Genomic DNA, 20,166 nt, shown 5'->3' with positions numbered 1-20,166 from the left:
GTTTGCAACAAGACATTAACTTTGTGGCCTAAATTAAATACTACAGGTTTGGGTCAAATCCAATACAACACAAGACAGAGTGAAACCCTCTGTATTTTCCAGTATTGTGGTGGCAGCATCATGTTATGTGTGTACGTGTCATTGGCAGGGACTGGGGAGTTTGTCAGGATCAAAATAAATATGAAAGGAGCAAAGCCCAGTTAAAGGAAATCCCCCCTCAGTCTTCTGAAAACCTAACCCTGGGATAGAGTTCTGTTTTTCAGACGGACAATTAAACAAATGTTTATGCCTAAGACCAGAATTGCTTACCAAGAGGTGTTGAGAGTGTTCCTGAGTGGTCTAAAATGTGAAAATCAAAGGTTTGAATATTGCTGTCGATCAATGATTCCTAACCAAATTTACTGATCTTGAGCAATTTGGACAAACCAATGGACATATGTTGCCATAAGAGTTGATAGAATGTATGATTTGGTTTTGGTCTCACCTCTGTCAAGTACATTAACACATGGTCATCTTTAGTATCAACACGATTCACTTGAAGTGAACTCCTCAGCTTGGAAGACAAGCCATACATGTTATTAATCTTGCATTGACAGCAAAGTTCAGTTTCAAAAAGGTTCACAGGTGAAAGAGGCAAGAGCTACTATATAATAATAATATAATAATAATAATAATAATATATAATAATTAAAAATAATAATAATTATTATTATTATAATTATAATAATAATATATAATAATAATTAAAAATAATAATAATAATAATAATAATTATTATTATTATTATAATAATAATAATATTATACTATACATGGAAAAAGGCCACAGGTAACACCATAAAAGTATGTTATGACAAAAACTCACCCTCCCCAAAGACTCTGGGTCTGGGGCAAACCCAGACAACATTTTCAAATCCACTATAATCATATTGGTGGTCAGCTCCTTTCCATGATATCTGTGAAAGCAAAGAGATGCCTGATATCAAAGTCTGATATGTGCTTGTAATAATCAAATGAATGAATTTATTTTACCAATAAAAAGACCAGGTTGCTTGATATGTGATATGTTTTCTTACTGTTACTGCTACATAGGTACAAACTAGAAATGATATAACTTATACATACAGTGCCCTCTGTAATTATTGGGACAGTGAAGCATTTTTTAAAATCAGAAAATGACTACGAGTTTAAAGTGCAGACTGTCAGCTTTAATTTGAGGGTATTTTCATCTATAAAGTTAGACGCAAAAATATCATACCCCCCAAAAATGCTAACCTCCCCTGTTATTGTAATGGTGAGAGGTTAGCATATCTTGGGAGTATGATATTTGTGCAACTGCAACTTTCTCACTCATCATTATTCACAATTCATTCAGGATGATCCATAATCATGGTAGCATCCACATTAATATAGAAGTGTTTAGAAACATATTATATTCTTATTTACAATAAAAGTGACTCCAAAATGACACAATACATTAGTTACCATTCATTTCTATTGGGCACAAAATAATCTGAAACAAACAGAAAATGCATCCAACGAAATTGTAGAGTGAATATGGGACCAAGTACTTAACTTTTTACTACTTTAATACACATATAAGTGAATTTGTCCTAATACCTTTGGTTCCCTAAAATAGGGGGACTATGTACAAAAAGTGCTGTAATTTCTAAATGGTTCACCTGATATGGATGTAAATACCCTGATTTAACCTGTAAATACCCTGATTTCAAATCCAGACTTTTGGAGTATAGAGCCAAAATAAGAAAAAATGCTTATTTGTCCCAATAATTACAGAGGGCACTGTAGGTATAATAACACCAATTAAATTCGGTCAAAAATATTCTGTAAGACATGCTCAAAAATAACACTGTATGTTATCAATGACCTGATTCAAAGAATGCTGTGCATGCAAATGTGTTATTCATTCTTACTGAGACTGGAGTTTCAGTGTGACTCTGGGTCTCAAAGAGTTGCTGTTGCAGTCGACCTCTGGCTTCACCTTGATGCTGAGCGTTGTGCTGTCAGTAGGAGTAGGGATGTTGTAGTGGAGCGCCATCTGGGAAAGAGGGAAGAAGAAGTCAGGGAAACAATGTGGTCTAAAAATCTACATTTTAAAAGATAGAAAAAAAGAAACATTTCATAAACTAGATATCAAGCCAGACGAAGCTTCTTAAATGTTTGAACTTCACAGTAATGTATAAATCAGATCTTGCAACATAGGATTGTGAGGAGTGTCTTCACTGACCTGCACTGAGGCACAAGCACTGCCCTTCACTTCCACGTTGTACTTTCCTTCTGTGTCCTGCACCGCCCTCTCCTGGTAGAGAAGCTTGTTGTTTTGGTTCACATTGAAGAGGTGCTGTCCGTACTGTCACTGTGCTGGTGCCCTCTCTACTGAACACCCTGGTGGAGTAGAGAGTGATGTGGAAAATAATCACTATACTTTATTAAAAATCAAAGTTCTTCCAGAGTTTTTGTAGAATCTAGATTTGACTTTATTACAATTCAACAAAGCCGTGCTGGTCTGCAGAGTAGCCTTTCTTCTCTCTCTCTGCTTCCCCTCTATATAGTCTCATTCACACACATCCTATCTTAAAATCCCTCCCTCTTCAGTTTCCCGCTCTCTATCGCTCCGCCCACTTCCTTTGTCTATGATGACAGCTAAATTCGACTGTCATTCAGTTTACAATTTAGTCATTTAGCAGACGCTCCTATCCAGAGCGACTTACAGTTAGTGCATAAATTTTTCATACTGGCCCTCCGTGGGAAACGAACCCACAACCCTGGTGTTGCAAGCGCCATGCTCTACCAACTGAGCTACAGGGGACTATATTGTTTAGAAACAATATTATTACAATCAATCACGCCCTTGTCATGCAAAAACACTCATGTTCAGTTTAAACTGTTCAACCCCGGCTCTCCCGGGCTTGACCTGAAGACTGATTGTTGGACATGACAGGTTCACACTTCATCTTTCAAACATACACAAACCCCACCCCATCATGCTGTAATCAATCAAGAAGATAGCCAAGGAGAGACAAAGGTTTAGCCTGCTCTCTGTTCAACCCTGGCACCGCTCTTTACACTTTGTTTGACGAGAGAGGCAAAAGGCCACAGTCTGGTTTCAGTCTCTGATAACGTAGGACAGCCATGGGTTTAGGTAAGAGCGAGCAATTCGACCCTAGGTCAGATTCCCACTTCACAGACACACAAACACAGTGAAATGACCCAATTAAGTTCTTACCTAGCAACAGAGAATTCTAACTATATGTTCGTGAATAAATCAGTTGTATCTCATCACTAAAAAATCTCCCTCAAGAGCTAGGGCCTGGAGGGCCACCACTGTGTCCTAAACACAAACACCAACAGACCACAGAAAAATCTGTTCAAAATTAAAGAGAATACCCCATTTTACAGAAAGTGTAGATTTTTATATTGGTCAGCTCCTAGAGTGACTATTTCCCATTTCTATTCATTATGATTTCTTGCCTCCATTTCAGTGGAAGTTAGTTTTGCCAGGCTTGACATGACAAGAAACACATACATGCCTGTGGTGAAGTCAAGGTAATAATGCCTCATTACTAGTGCACAGCACAGGGTGCCATTTCGGACCAGAGGTGTTTTGGAAGTATACCTGTGCGGAGGAGAAGCCTCCGTAGGCGTTCTGCTGCCTCACCAGCCACCTGACGATGTGGGAGACGTAGCCCAGGTCAGTGGTAGACAGAGGGGAGGCACTGAGGAAAGCCAGCAGAACGTAGGAGCTGATCTCCACTGCCAGGGAGGCTGAGGTCTCTGAGGAGGTCTGAGTCCAGTGCAGGAGACCCCCTGAGGGATGAGGAACACACACATACACAGAGAGAGAGAGAGAGAGAGAGAGAGAGAGAGAGAGAGAGGACTAGTTTATTCATCATTATACAGAATACAAAGTTATTCTCTGATCTCCCCAATTAATTTTGACAGACACCGGAGTTCTTTGAATTACTAATTTAATTGAGACTATCTAGAGTGCCAGACGTGCGGAGGGTTTGCACTTTTGTGATTACTCCATTGGCTCCATTGCCCAGGTAGGGTCAATCAAGGCAAGACAGCACAAACCTCTCTGGATTACAACCAAATTATGATAAGTGTACTATATTACGTATTGGATATCAAAGAAATACAACTTTTACATTATCGTGTAGTTTACCAATAAAATAGTCTGACGGTGATGTGGACATACTCGGTATACATATCCCGAAAGAAAGAAATTATCTCAATCCAATACATTTTAATAGAAAGGTAGCAAAAATAGATAAGATCTTGCTACCATGGAAAGGAAAATACCTGTCTATTTGTGGAAAAATCACCCTGATTAACTCTTTAGTCACATCCTAATTTACCTATTTGCTTATGGTCTTGCCTACACCTAGCGACCTGTTTTTTAAATTATATGAGCAAAAAACATTCCATTTTATTTGGAATGGCAAGCCAGACAAAATGAAAAACGGCTAATTATATAATGATTATGAATTCAGAGGGTAGAAATTATTAAATATTAAAGCATTAGACCTCTCACTAAAGGCGTCAGTCATACAAAAGTTATACTTACAGTTGAAGTCGGAAGTTTACATACATGTCACGATCGTCATACATAGAGGACCAAGGCGCAGCGTTGCAGGCAAACATACTCTTTAATAGAGACACGATCAAAACAACAAACGATACGTGACAGTTCACGGTCTAACATAAACAGACTTGAAACAAGATCCCACAAACGGGAAACAGACAGTTTAAATATGGCTCCCAATCAGAGACAACCAACGACAGCTGACACTCGTTGCCTCTGATTGGGAGCCACTCAGGCCAACATAGAAATACACATACTAAATAAACAAAAGAAATGCACACCCTGGCTCAACATACAAGTGTCCCCAGAGCCAGGGCATGACAGTACCCCCCCCTAAAGGCACGGACTCCGACCGCGCCCACCAAACACCACAGGGGAGGGACCGGGTGGGCACTCCGCTTCGGCGGCGGATCCGGCTCCGGGCCTGAACCCCGCTCCCTCTCCAACCCCCCAAAGTACCCCTGGTCCGGTCTGGCCCCGCTGGCCGGAGCTGGACTGCACACTGGTGGAGCGGATTGCTCTAGCTCTGGCGTGAAGCATCTGACCGGTGCCGGACCAGCCACCGGTGGAACAGGCACGGGCCGTGCCGGACTGACGACGCACACCACTGGCTTGGTGTGGGGAGCAGGAGCGGGCCGCGCCGGGCTGACGAAACGCACCACTGACTTGGTGCGGGGAGCAGGAACGGGCCGGACCGGGCTGACGAAGCGCACCACTGACTTGGTGCGGGGAGCAGGAAGGGCCGTGCCGGGCTGACGAAGCGCACCACTGACTTGGTGTGGGGAGCAGGAGCGGGCCGCGCCGGGCTGACGAAACGCACCACTGACTTGGTGCGGGGAGCAGGAGTGGGCTGGACCGGGCTGACGAAGCGCACCACTGACTTGGTGCGGGGAGCAGGAACGGGCCGCGCCGGGCTGACGAAACGCACCACTGACTTGGTGCGGGGAGCAGGAGCGGGCCGTGCCGGGCTGACGAAGCGCACCACTGAATTGGTGCGGGGAGCAGGAGCGGGCCGGACCGGGCTGACGAAGCGCACCACTGACTTGGTGCGGGGAGCAGGAACGGGCCGCGCCGGGCTGACGAAACGCACCACTGACTTGGTGCGGGGAGCAGGAGCGGGCCGTGCCGGGCTGACGAAGCGCACCACTGACTCGGTGCGCGTGGCAGGAACAGGCCGGACCGTACTGGGAACACACACCACTGGCCCTACGTGGGGATCAGGAACAGGCCGGACCGGACTGGCAACACACGCCAGTACCTCTCGCCGTGCCTCTACATCCTCCTTCCCCCTGGTGACCAGTGACTCCCGTAACCTGGCGGCCTCCTGCTGCCCCGTCGTCCACGGCGTTAGCCCCCCCCTAAAAATGTTATGGGCTTCACTCCTACCCGTGGCCAAGGCCTCCATCCCTCTTGCCAGACTTGCACTCATCTCCTCCCAAGTCCATCCTCTCTCCTCGTCACGCTGCTTGATCCAGTCGAGGTGGGATCTTCTGTCACGATCGTCATACATAGAGGACCAAGGCGCAGCGTTGCAGGCAAACATACTCTTTAATAGAGACACGATCAAAACAACAAACGATACGTGACAGTTCACGGTCTAACATAAACAGACTTGAAACAAGATCCCACAAACGGGAAACAGACAGTTTAAATATGGCTCCCAATCAGAGACAACCAACGACAGCTGACACTCGTTGCCTCTGATTGGGAGCCACTCAGGCCAACATAGAAATACACATACTAAATAAACAAAAGAAATGCACACCCTGGCTCAACATACAAGTGTCCCCAGAGCCAGGGCATGACAGTACCCCCCCCTAAAGGCACGGACTCCGACCGCGCCCACCAAACACCACAGGGGAGGGACCGGGTGGGCACTCCGCTTCGGCGGCGGATCCGGCTCCGGGCCTGAACCCCGCTCCCTCTCCAACCCCCCAAAGTACCCCTGGTCCGGTCTGGCCCCGCTGGCCGGAGCTGGACTGCACACTGGTGGAGCGGATTGCTCTAGCTCTGGCGTGAAGCATCTGACCGGTGCCGGACCAGCCACCGGTGGAACAGGCACGGGCCGTGCCGGACTGACGACGCACACCACTGGCTTGGTGTGGGGAGCAGGAGCGGGCCGCGCCGGGCTGACGAAACGCACCACTGACTTGGTGCGGGGAGCAGGAACGGGCCGGACCGGGCTGACGAAGCGCACCACTGACTTGGTGCGGGGAGCAGGAAGGGCCGTGCCGGGCTGACGAAGCGCACCACTGACTTGGTGTGGGGAGCAGGAGCGGGCCGCGCCGGGCTGACGAAACGCACCACTGACTTGGTGCGGGGAGCAGGAGTGGGCTGGACCGGGCTGACGAAGCGCACCACTGACTTGGTGCGGGGAGCAGGAACGGGCCGCGCCGGGCTGACGAAACGCACCACTGACTTGGTGCGGGGAGCAGGAGCGGGCCGTGCCGGGCTGACGAAGCGCACCACTGAATTGGTGCGGGGAGCAGGAGCGGGCCGGACCGGGCTGACGAAGCGCACCACTGACTTGGTGCGGGGAGCAGGAACGGGCCGCGCCGGGCTGACGAAACGCACCACTGACTTGGTGCGGGGAGCAGGAGCGGGCCGTGCCGGGCTGACGAAGCGCACCACTGACTCGGTGCGCGTGGCAGGAACAGGCCGGACCGTACTGGGAACACACACCACTGGCCCTACGTGGGGATCAGGAACAGGCCGGACCGGACTGGCAACACACGCCAGTACCTCTCGCCGTGCCTCTACATCCTCCTTCCCCCTGGTGACCAGTGACTCCCGTAACCTGGCGGCCTCCTGCTGCCCCGTCGTCCACGGCGTTAGCCCCCCCCTAAAAATGTTATGGGCTTCACTCCTACCCGTGGCCAAGGCCTCCATCCCTCTTGCCAGACTTGCACTCATCTCCTCCCAAGTCCATCCTCTCTCCTCGTCACGCTGCTTGATCCAGTCGAGGTGGGATCTTCTGTCACGATCGTCATACATAGAGGACCAAGGCGCAGCGTTGCAGGCAAACATACTCTTTAATAGAGACACGATCAAAACAACAAACGATACGTGACAGTTCACGGTCTAACATAAACAGACTTGAAACAAGATCCCACAAACGGGAAACAGACAGTTTAAATATGGCTCCCAATCAGAGACAACCAACGACAGCTGACACTCGTTGCCTCTGATTGGGAGCCACTCAGGCCAACATAGAAATACACATACTAAATAAACAAAAGAAATGCACACCCTGGCTCAACATACAAGTGTCCCCAGAGCCAGGGCGTGACAATACACTTGGGTTGGAGTCATTAAAACTCGTTTTTCAACCACTCCACAAATTCCAACAATTGTTTACATACATATTATTTAACTTATAATTCACTGTATCACAACTCCTGTGGGTCAGAAGTTTACATACACTAAGTTGACTGTGCCTTTAAACAGCTTGGAAAATTCCAGAACATGATGTCATGGCTTTAGAAGCTTCTGATAGGCGAATTGACACCATTTGAGTCAATTGGAGGTGTACCTGTGGATTTATTTCAAGGCCTACCTTCAAACTCAGTGCCTCTTTGCTTGACATCATGGGAAAATCAAAAGAAATCAGCCAAGACCTCAGAAAACAAATTGTAGACCTCCACAAGTCTGGTTCATCCTTGGGAGCAATTTCCAAACACCTGAAGGTACCACGTTCATCTGTACAAACAATAGTACGCAAGTATAAACAGCATGGGACCACGCAGCCGTCATACCGTTCAGGAAGGAGACACGTTCTGTCTCCTGGAGATGAACGTACTTTGGTGCGAAAAGTGCAAATCAATCCCAGAACAACAGCAAAGGACCTTGTGAAGATGCTGAAGGAAACAGGTACAAAAGTATCTATATCCACAGTAAAACGAGTCCTATATCGACATAACCTGAAAGTCCGATCAGCAAGGAAGAAGCCACTGCTCCAAAACCACCATTAAAAAGCCAGTCTACGGTTTGCAACTGCACATGGGGACAAAGATTGTACTTTTTGGAGAAATGTCCTCTGGTCTGATGAAACAAAAATAGAACTGTTTGGCCATAATGACCATCGTTATGTTTGGAGGAAAAAGGGGGGGCTTGCAAGCTGAAGAACACCATCCCAACCGTGAAACACGGGGTGGCAGCATCATGCTGTGGGGGTGCTCTGCTGCAGGAGGGACTGGTGCACTTCACAAAATAGATGGCATCATGAGGAAGGAAAATTATGTGGATATATTGAAGCAACATCTCAAGACATCAGTCAGGAAGTTAAAGCTTGGTCGCAAATGGGTCTTCCAAATGGACAATGACCCCAAGCATACTTCCAAAGTTGTGGTAAAATGGCTTAAGGACAACAAAGTCAAGGTATTGGAGTGGCCATCACAAAGCCCTGACCTCAATCCTATAGAAAATGTGTGGGCAGAACTGAAAAAGCGTGTGCGAGTAAGGAGGCCTACAAACCTGACTCAGTTACACCAGCTCTGTCAGGAGGAATGGGCCAAAATTCACCCAACTTATTGTGGGAAGCTTGTGGAAGGCTACCCAAAATGTTTGACCCAAGTCAAACAATTTAAAGGCAATGCTAACAAATACTAATTGAGTGTATGTAAACTTCTGACCCACTTGTGATGAAAGAAATTAGAGCTGAAATAAATCATTCTCTCTACTATTATTCTGACATTTCACATTCTTAAAATGAAGTGGTGATCCTAACTGACCTAAGACAGGGAATTTTTACTAGGATTAAATGTCAGGAATTGTGAAAAACTGAGTTTAAATGTATTTGGCTAAGGTGTATGTAAACTTCTGACTTCAACTGGCCTTTTTTTCCCCATTTATTCAGATTACAACCTCTCACTTTCAGTTATTTGAAAACGAAATAATCTCCAAAATATCGCTATTTTTAAAACAAGCCATAGAAAGTTGGTTGCAATTTCAGTATAATCCACCAGAAAAGACAGAACAAATAATACAACAAATATTGTGGTTAAACTCAAATATAGTAATTGATTTAAAAAAAAACATGATTTAAAAAAAGGTATCATCTTTGTAAATGATATCATAAATAGGACTGGTGGAGTTATGTCACACATGCAGCTAACACAAATATATGGAAATGTCTGCTCTACCCAAAATTACAACCAACAAATTGCAGCATTACCGCAAAAATGGAAGAGGCAAGGAACTTGTTTGTCGGCCCTGCATTAAAGACTAAAATTGGTTAAAGAAAATTGTGATGAATAGAAAAGTATACCAGTTTCATTTAAGGACCCAATAATTGACAGATGTGCCATATAGATTGCAAAATAGTTAATAACAACTAGGTAACTCCTGTAAAATATACTGCGTCCGTAAAATGTATATAGGTTCAGACCTTTTGTGGAACAGCACAGTTAGAAATATATGGCAAATAGAAATCAAACTGGATGGACATCAGAAAGACAGGACTAAAAACAAACAAAATATAACTTTTGTAAAAAAGATTGTGTCCGTAAAATGTATATAGTATGTATAATCTGGAAGTAGAAGCCTAAGTGTTGTTGTTCATTAGTTTACTCCAATTAGGGGAGGGGTGGTAGGGTTAGTGGAAAATAATATTTAAAAAATATATGTGTATATACACTACCAGCCAAAAACTTGGACACACCTCCTCATTCAAGGGTTTGTCTTTATTTTTACTATTTTTTACATTGTAGAATAATAGTGAAGACATCAAAACTATGAAATAACACATATGGAATCATGTAGAAACCAAAAAAGTGTTAAACAAATCAAAATATATGTTATATTTGAGATTCTTCAAATAGCCACCCTTTGCCTTGATGACAGCTTTGCACATTATTGGCATTCTATCAACTAGCTTCAAGAGGTAGTCACCTGGAATGGATTTCAATTAACAGATGTGCCTTCTTAAAAGTTAATTTGTGGAATTTATTTCCTTCTTAATGCATTTGAGCCAATCAGTTGTGTTGTGACAAGGTGGGTGTGGGGCAAATGAGCAAAAAGAAATGACAGTCCATCATTACTTTAAGACATGGTCAGTCAATACGGAACATTTCAAGAACTTTGAAAGTTTCTTCAAGTGCAGTCGCAAAAACCATCAAGCGCTATGATGAAACTGGCTCTCATGAGGACCACCACAAGAATGGAAGACCCAGATTTACCTCTGCTGCAGAGGATAAGTTCATTAGAGTTACCTGCCTCAGAAATTGCAGCCCATATAAATGCTTCAAAGATTTCAAGTAACAGACACATCTCAACATCAACTGTTCAGAGGAGACTGTGTGAATCATGTCTTCATGATCAAATTGCAGCAAAGAAACCACTACTAAACGACACCAATAAGAAGAAGAGACTTGCTTGGGCCAAGAAATACGAGCAATGGACATTAGAATGGTAGAAATGTGTCCTTTGGTCTGGAGTCCAAATTTGAGATTTTTGGTTCCAACCGCTGTCTCTTTGTGAAACGCGGTGTGGGTGAACGGATGATCTCCGCATGTGTATTTCCCACCATAAAGCATGGAGGAGGAGGTGTTATGGTGTGGGGGTGCTTTGCTGGTGACACTGTCTGTGATTTATTTAGAATTCAAGGCACACTTAACCAGCATGGCTACCACAGCATTCTGCAGCGATACGCCCTCCCACCTGGTTTGGGCTTAGTGGGACTATCATTTGTTTTTCAACAGGACAATGACCCAACACACCTCCATGCTGTGTATGGTCAATTTTACCAAGAAGGAGAGTGATGGAGTGCTGCATCAGATGACCTGGCCTCCACAATCCCCCGACCCCAACCCAATTGAGATGGTTTTGGATGAGTCGGACGGCAGAGTGAAGGAAAAGCAGCCAACAAGTACTCCGCATATGTGGGAACTCCTTCAAGACTGTTGGAAAAACATTCCAGGTGAAGCTGGTTGATAGAATGCCAAGAGTGTGCAATGCTTTCATCAAGGCAAAGGGTGGCTATTTGAAGAATCTCAAATATAAAATATATTTTGATTTGTTTAACACTTTTTTGTTTATTACATGATTCCATGTGTTATTTCATAGTTTTGATGTCTTCACTATTATTCTACAAAGTAATAAATATTTAAAAAATAAAGTAAAACCCTTGAATGAGTAGGTGTGTCCAAACTTTTGACTGGTAGTGTAAATCAAGTATGCCCAGTTTATCATTTATCGACTGTAACAGATTGGTTTCCACCCTTACCATTCCGGATGGAGAAAAGGATCCATTTTCTGTGTCCGTCGAGGACTGTCGTTTTTTTGGGGGGATTGGTTCTCCATGTTTACTCTCCGTCATGTTTGGGTGTTGATTGTTTTGGTGATATTGGTCAATAAATGTCACTAGCCTTATAATTTGTTTTGTGTTGTTATCCATATTGAAGGGTATTACCCACGAGTATGTGGAGTTAAGTGCTAATATTTAGTCAAACGTACAGATATTGAATATTACGTGTTTATCTTGACGTGATCTGCACAGCTGTATTCATTCCGCCATCTTTAAGCCACACCTGATCTTGTCTTATCTTACCGTTGTCACTGTTGACTGTATTTCAGGGCTGTCTTCGATGTTCACGTCGTTCTAGCTTCAGCAATGCAATATGTACAGTATATGGCAATATAAGAGCCCAGAAATGTGAGAATCACTGTTGTAGGCTGGGCAGGGCACAAATGAAGAGAGCAGAAGGAAAAATAAGAGGAGTTGGGAGGGGGGAGGGGGTTTAAAGAGCTACTGTCCAATCAAGCGGGCTTGTGTTGCAGCTTCTCTGAGCAAAAAACAGGATGTATTTTATTGACATCTAAAGTGGAGTGTGATTGAATACTCTTTCTTGATATCAGATCAGCATGTACACTTGTTAACCCATAACAAGGACGTTTTTAATTTCCCATTGTTAAGTCATGAGGAGTCTTGCTACTCTTCAAAAGTACTGTTTTTCACAGCATACTCATATGTTCATAATTCTCATTATATGTTTTGATATATTTGTTAATATATTTAGTGAGCTGTGTTGTCAACAACAGGGCTCTATAGTATCTGTTTGTGTTATCTCGATTGTTCTGTTACTCTTTCTCTAAATGGATTTGTGAGATGTTTTCGATTACATCTTTCCATGCTCAATTAGCTCAATAAATTATTAGGAGATATTCATAATAGAGATTATAGCCACGACTCATTATGGGAATGATCAGGACAGGACGCATCCCCTTGTAAGATATTTGTTGATGGGATTTAGAGTGAGTGGATTTCCTGGATCCCATTCCCTGATGAGAAATAAAAGAGAACCACACCTTGATTATTACTACAGGGGCCCATGATGATTACAGATGGAGGAAGAAAAAAGCTGAGAACCAAAAGCTTTGAGCAAAATTGAGAAATAACATTTACACACCTTTGTACAGTTGGCAACACCGATTAACAGCACATTGCAGCTCTCTGGAACTTAACAAAAACAATTTGTAGATCTTTTATGTTTACTGGACTCCCAATTACATATAGCTCATAAGTCTTCCCAAGTACCCCCTGTTGGATAGGCCAGGTACATCCATGGGTACTAGTTCCCCAGGAAGAGACTTACTGTCTTACATAAAGCCTTTCAATATTCCCCTTGTCTCCTGAGCCTAAACCTTTGAACTCATTGCTTGCCATAGTGTGACATCAAAACCTACACGAAAAAATGCTCAAGAATAGATTTTTAATGAAAAACTTTAATTCCAGTAAGTTACATCCTTTACTTGAGATCTTGAAAGATGCCTCAAGGGTTGCATGTGTGACCTCTGTTAATGTCATTTTCTTCTTACATCTGCAGAGCGGCAAATACAATGAATAGGGCCATGTAAATAATTCTGTAATAACAAATTGGCCAGCATTTAGGTAAAATGAATAAAGGAATATTGACCCAGTTAACTAAATGATGTATATCACATATAGTATATGGGTCAGGCCAGCTATATAAAATTACCAATAATTCCAGATAGTTCACCAGCTTGTAACCCCTACTTGCAAGGGAAGACATATTCTGTCTCTGCCTGGTCACCTGAATAAAACCAAAAATACAGGTAAGTCTCAGTAAATGAACACAAGTTAACTAAATGTTACTAAAAAGCAGAGGGGAAATTACATCTTGGGGAAGGTTAGATATAAACTTACTTGGCTGGTAGTAGTCATAGATCTTGACCACCGCAGGCTTTAGATTCTGTACTGGGAGCTCCTGTATGATGTCCAGGGTGTGGTTGAAAGGTTGGAATAGTGACGGTAACTGTTGGGAGAAAAAAAAAGCATTTTGGTTACAAGTATTTAAACCCTCCAAGCAGAAGTGTAATTTCAGCTTTGCTGACATTGAAGGACATTCCACACAAATTAATTCCATTACATTGAGTGTTATGTGCACTGTTTCAAACTGATGGATGGTTTGGTCTCACCTCTCTCAAGTACATTAACACATGGTCATCTTTAGTATCGACACGATCCACTAGAAGTGAACCTCTCAGCTGTGAAGACAAGCCATTCACTGATCATTCATATTGCATCGACAATGTTGTAACTTTAATGGGTTACAGAGTTAATGTTTACTGTTAATTTATTGAGCTGTATCTAAATATATTTTTATTTTACAGTTATTTACATATTGTATGTACAATAGTAATTGTATTAGAATTCACGTGATGGAGATTGAATGAACTACAGTATGTACATATTTCTGTTGTATTGGTTAGTATTGGATTACGCTATTGACTGCAAATAACAGAATGCCTTGCGACAGGAAGTAACAAAAATGGGAACGCGCCAGTTATGTACAAGTGACAAGTGATTATCCTAGCAACTTTCTTTTATTGTTTTTTAGAATCTAACGTGGCAAAATGTAACGTGAACCAGTATTATTACTAAAAATAAGCTTTCATCTTACAACCGACGTACCAAGTCATTACTTTGAAGATAGTTATTCTATAGACAAAAAAGGTCAGTATCAGAAAGGTTCACAGATGAGAGGCAAGAGCTACATGGAGAAAGGTCACAGGTAACACCATAAACGTATGTTATTTAAAAAACTCACCCTCCCCAAAGACTCTGGGTCTGGGGCAAAACCAGACAGCATTTTCAAATCCACTATAATCATATTGGTGGTCAGCTCCTTTCCATGATATCTGTGAAAGCAAAGAGATGCCTGTGATATCAAAGTTTGATTTTGATAAACAATAACCAAACTAATTTGATTATTTTAACCATAAAAAGACCAGGTTGCCTGATATGTTTTCAAACTGTTACTGATCCAAGCCTAGGTAGAAACCAGTAGAGGCTGCTGAGGGGAGGACGGCTCATAATAATGGCTGGAATGGAATTGCATCAAACAGCTGGAAACCATGTGTTTGATGTATTTGATACAATTCCACCTATTCCGCTCCAGCCATTACCACGAGCCCGTTCTCGCCAATTAAGGTGCCACCAACCTTTCCAATAGGAAACCAAGTAATTTGGGTCAAGTCCATTCTGGAAGACATGCTCCATAATAACACTTTGGAGTGTTATTGATAAATCTATTCAAAGAATGCTTTTGTGAATGCAAATGGCCATTCATTCTTACTGAGATTGAAGTTTTAGCGTGACTCTGGGTCTCAAAGAGTTGCTGTTGCAGTCGACCTCTGGCTTCACCTTGATGCTGAGCGTTGTGCTGTCAGTAGGAGTAGGGATGTTGTAGTGGAGCGCCACCTGGGAAAGAAAAATAGAAAAAGTCAGGAGAGGCTTCTTCAATCAACAGTCTGGGCTCTGGATATCTGTATGATGGTTACTTCAATTCTTCAATTGTAACCATTGAGTCTTGAATAATATAACAATGGTTCTTGAGGAGTTACATTTCCCCAGCCCCATCCCTCAGCTCACAGGAGGTTGGTGGCACCTTAATTGGGGAGGACAGGCTCGTGGTAATGGCTGGAGCGGAATTAGTGGAATGGTAGCAAATACATCAAACACATGGTGTCCATGTGTTTGATGCTATTCCATTTGCTCTGTTCCACCCATTATTATGTGCCGTCCTCCCCTCAGCAGCCTCCACTGCCTCAGTTGTATACCAAATCAAGTGGCACAGGGCTGCTGTTTTGCAGAAAAAACATTCCCAGACTGTAGCTTTAGTGATAGATTAAACCGTATTTTGGCAACATAGGATTGGGAGGAGAGATGTGTATTCACTGACCTGCACTGAGGCACAAGCACTGCCCTTCACTTCCACACTGTACTTCCCTTCTGTGTCCTGCATCGCCCTCTCCTGGTAGAGAAGCTTGTTGTTTTGGTTAACTTCGAAAAGGTGCTGTCCCCCACTGGGAGACTGTACTGTCACTGTGCTGGTGCCCTCTCTACTGAACACCCTGGCGGAGTAGAGAGCTAGGGCCTGGAGGGCCACCACTGTGTCCTAAACACCAATAGAACACAGACAAATCTGTTCAAAAATAATGAAACTATCACATTTTACAGAAAGGGTCGATTTTTACATTGGTCAGTTCATAGAGTGACTATTTCCCATTTCCATCCATTATGATTTCTAGGCTCCATTTCAGTGGAAGTTAGACTCATCAGGCTTGACATGACAAGAAGCACACACATGCCTGTGATCTGGTAAAAGTCAAGGTAATAATGCCTCATTACTAGTGCACAGCACAGGGTGCCATTTCGGACCAGAGGTGTTTTGGAAGTATACCTGTGTGGAGGAGAAGCCTCCGTAGGCGTTCTGCTGCCTCACCAGCCACCTGATGATGCGGGAGGCGTAGCCCAGGTCAGTGGTAGACAGAGGGGAGGCACTGAGGGAAGCCAGCAGAACGTAGGAGCTGATCTCCACTGCCAGGGAGGCTGAGGTCTCTGAGGAGGTCTGAGTCCAGTGCAGGAGACCCCCTGAGGGACGAGGAGCGCGCGCGCACACACACACAGACACAAACACACACAAACACACAGAGAGAGAAAATAGGGCTAGCTTATTCATCACTATACAGGATACACAGTTCTTCTCTGACCCCCACAATGAATTATTTGACAAAAACTGAGTTCAAATTGTATTTGTGTTCTATAAAATGCTTTGGGTGTTTGATTGAGCATATTTGGAGAGCCAGGCGGGTGGAGGGTTTGCACTATTGGGATTACTCCATTGACTAACTCTATTAAGTCATGATAGCACAAACAGATCTTGGACCAGGATATGTCTCACCCTCTTGTAATGCGATCGTGTCCAGGTGCTGCAGAAGCTGTGCCCGGGTCTCCATGTTCCCTGGCAGGGTAAAGGTGTAGGCCATTAGAGCAGTAGTGTAGGTGTTGGACAAATCACTGGTGGAGTTCCTCAGGCAAGACAAGCTGCCATACACAACAGGATCCTGGAGCACAGAATAACAGAGCAACACGTTAAGAGACATGTTTTTGTTTTTTTTACCTTTATTTAACCAGGCAAGACAGTTGAGAACAAGTTCTCATTTACAACTGCGACCTGGCCAAGATAAAGCAAAGCAGTGCGATAAAAACAACAACACAGAGTTACATATGGGGTAAAACAAAACATAAAGTCAAAAATACAACAGAAAATATATATACAGTGTGTGCAAATGTAGCAAGTTATGGAGGTAAGGCAATAAATAGGCCATAGTGCAAAATAATTACAATTAGTATTAACACTGGAATGATAGATGTGCAAGAGATGATGTGCAAATAGAGATACTGGGGTGCAAATGAGCAAAATAAATAACAATATGGGGATGAGGTAGTTGGGTGGGCTAATTTCAGATGGGCTGTGTACAGGTGCAGTGATCGGTAAGGTGCTCTGACAACTGATGCTTAAAGTTAGTGAGGGAGATAAGAGTCTCCAGCTTCAGAGATTTTTGCAATTTGTTCCAGTCATTGGCAGCAGAGAACTGGAATGAATGGCGGCCAAAGGAGGTGTTGGCTTTGGGGATGACCAGTGAGATATACCTGCTGGAGCTCATACTATGGGTGGGTGTTGCTATGGTGACCAATGAGCTAAGATAAGGCGGGGATTTGCCTAGCAGTGATTTATAGATGGCCTGGAGCCAGTGGGTTTGGCGACGAATATGTAGTGAGGACCAGCCAACAAGAGCGTACAGGTCACAGTGGTGGGTAGTATATGGGGCTTTGGAGACAAAATGGATGGCACTGTGATAGACTACATCCAATTTGCTGAGTAGAGTGTTGGAGGCTATTTTGTAAATGACATCGCCGAAGTCAAGGATCGGTAGGATAGTCAGTTTTACGAGGGCATGTTTGGCAGCATGAGTGAAGGAGGTTTCTTTGCAAAATAGGAAACCGATTCTAGATTTAACTTTGGATTGGAGATTCTTAATGTGAGTCTGAAAGGAGAGTTTACAGTCTAACCAGACACCTAGGTATTTGTAGTTGTCCACATACTCTAGGTCAGACCCGTCGAGAGTAGTGATTCTAGTCGGGTGGGCGGGTGCCAGCAGCGTTCGATTGAAGAGCATGCATTTAGTTTTACTAGTGTTTAAGAGCAGTTGGAGGCTACTGAAGGAGTGTTGTATGGCATTGAAGCTCTTTTGGAGGTTTGTTAACACAGTGTCCAATGAAGGGCCAGATGTATACAAAATGGTGTCGTCTGCGTAGAGGTGGATCTGAGAGTCACCAGCAGCAAGAGCGACATCATTGATATACACAGAGAAAAGAGTCGGCCCAAGAATTGAACCCTGTGGCACCCCCATAGAGACTGTCATAGGTCCAGACAACAGGCCCTCCGATTTGACACATTGAACTCTATCTGAGAAGTAATTGGTGAACCAGGCTGTCACGACCGTCTGGGTAAGGAGTAGACCAAGGCGCAGCGTGTGAAACAAACATGACTTTAATTAGTTAAAGTTAAATATACAAAACAAGAAACGACTCGTGACGTCCAACGATAACACTGACCGAACACGGAACAAAAACCCACAAACCCAAAGTGAAACACAGACAGTTAAATATGGCTCCCAATCAGAGACAACCAGCAAACAGCTGACACTCGTTGCCTCTGATTGGGAGTCACACAGACCAACCTAGAAATAAACACAACAGAACTACCAACATAGAAACAGAAAACATAGAATGAACACACCCTGGCTCAACATAATGAGTCCCAGAGCCAGGGTGTGACAGTACCCCCCCCTAAAGGCGCGGACTGCGACCGCGCCTCAACTAAACAAACCAGGGGAGGGCTGGGCGGGCATACCTCCTCGGCGGTGGTTCTGGCTCCGGCCTTGACCACCACCCTTTAATACACCCCCCAATGCGCCCCTGGTCCAGTCTGGCCCCGCCGGCTGGAGCAGGACTGGACTTAACAGGAGCGGTCCTTTCCAGGCTGTCGACTCGCACCCCTGGCTTGGTGCGTGGAGGAGGAACGGGCCTTACCAGGCTGACGACGCGCACCCCTGGCTTGGTGCGTGGAGGAGGAATGGGCCTTACCAGGCTGACGACTCGCACCCCTGGCTTGGTGCGTGGAGGAGGAATGGGCCTTACCAGGCTGACTTCTCGCACCCCTGGCTTAGTGCGAGTGGCAGGAACAGGCCGGACCGGGCTGGCGACGCGCACCGTAGGTTTGGTGCGAGTGGCAGGAACAGGCCGGGTCGGGCTGGCGACGCGCACCGTAGGTTTGGTGCGAGTGGCAGGAACAGGCCGGACCGGGCTGGCGACGCGCACCGTAGGTTTGGTGCGAGTGGCAGGAACAGGCCAGGTCGGGCTGGCGACGCGCACCGTAGGTTTGGTGCGAGTGGCAGGAACAGGCCGGGTCGGGCTGGCGACGCGCACCGTAGGCTTGGTGCGTGGAGCAGGGACAGGCCGGGCTGGGCTGTCGACGCACACCGTAGGCTTGGTGCGTGGAGCAGGGACAGGCCGGGCAGGGCTGTCGACGCACACCGTAGGCTTGGTGCGTGGAGCAGGGACAGGCCGGACTGGGCTGGCGACGCACACCGTAGGCTTGGTGCGTGGAGCAGGGACAGGCCGGACTGGGCTGGCGACGCACACCGTAGGCTTGGTGCGTGGAGCAGGGACAGGCCGGACTGGGCTGGCGACGCACACCGTAGGCTTGGTGCGTGGAGCAGGAACAGGCCGGACTGGGCTGGCGACGCACACCGTAGGCTTGGTGCGTGGAGCAGGGACAGGCCGGACTGGGCTGGCGACGCACACCGTAGGCTTGGTGCGTGGAGCAGGGACAGGCCGGACTGGGCTGACGACGCACACCGTAGGCTTGGTGCGTGGAGCAGTGACAGGCCGGACTGGGCTGGCGACGCACACCGTAGGCTTGGTGCGTGGAGCAGGGACAGGCCGGACCGGGCTGGCGACGCACACCGTAGGCTTGGTGCGTGGAGCAGGGACAGGCCGAACCGGGCTGTGGAGACGGATAGGAGGCCTGGAGTGAAGAGCGGCCACCACCCGTCCTGGCTGAATGCCTACCCTCACACACTCTGTGTGAGGCATCCGCACAGGACGTACAGGGCGGTGTACCCCTGGCCTGGTGGCCTTCTGGATCCGCCCCCTTTTCTCCTCCGTCAGCCCCGTCGTCCATGCCGTGT

General features: G+C 45.4%; 1 long non-coding RNA gene and 1 pseudogene across 2 annotated transcripts in view; both read right to left on the bottom strand.

The window, feature by feature from the left end:
• Positions 1–490: 490 nt before the first annotated feature.
• On the bottom strand, positions 491–2,055 carry LOC311120295. The gene is made up of 3 exons (XR_014612144.1): positions 1,934–2,055; positions 865–955; positions 491–553 (listed from the first exon to the last, which is right to left on the bottom strand). It is a non-coding gene; the product is annotated as an uncharacterized lncRNA (long non-coding RNA).
• An 11,392-nt stretch (positions 2,056–13,447) lies between these two features.
• LOC311120293 (alpha-2-macroglobulin-like) overlaps positions 13,448–20,166 on the bottom strand; it is a 41,259-nt pseudogene continuing 34,540 nt past the window's right edge. The window contains exons 18-25 of the transcript in view: positions 16,812–16,974; positions 16,311–16,501; positions 15,810–16,025; positions 15,204–15,328; positions 14,676–14,766; positions 14,044–14,112; positions 13,772–13,880; positions 13,448–13,658 (exon numbers count right to left, since the gene is read on the bottom strand). The product of the transcript in view is annotated as an alpha-2-macroglobulin-like (transcript). The remainder of the gene's footprint in view (positions 13,659–13,771; positions 13,881–14,043; positions 14,113–14,675; positions 14,767–15,203; positions 15,329–15,809; positions 16,026–16,310; positions 16,502–16,811; positions 16,975–20,166) is intronic.

This window comes from Coregonus lavaretus (assembly GCF_964263955.1).
Source record: "Coregonus lavaretus genome assembly, contig: HAP1_SCAFFOLD_1452, whole genome shotgun sequence".
NCBI classification, from domain to species: Eukaryota; Metazoa; Chordata; class Actinopteri; order Salmoniformes; family Salmonidae; genus Coregonus; species Coregonus lavaretus.
Note: the sequence above shows the minus strand (reverse complement) of the source record. Positions and strands in the feature narration are given on the sequence as shown.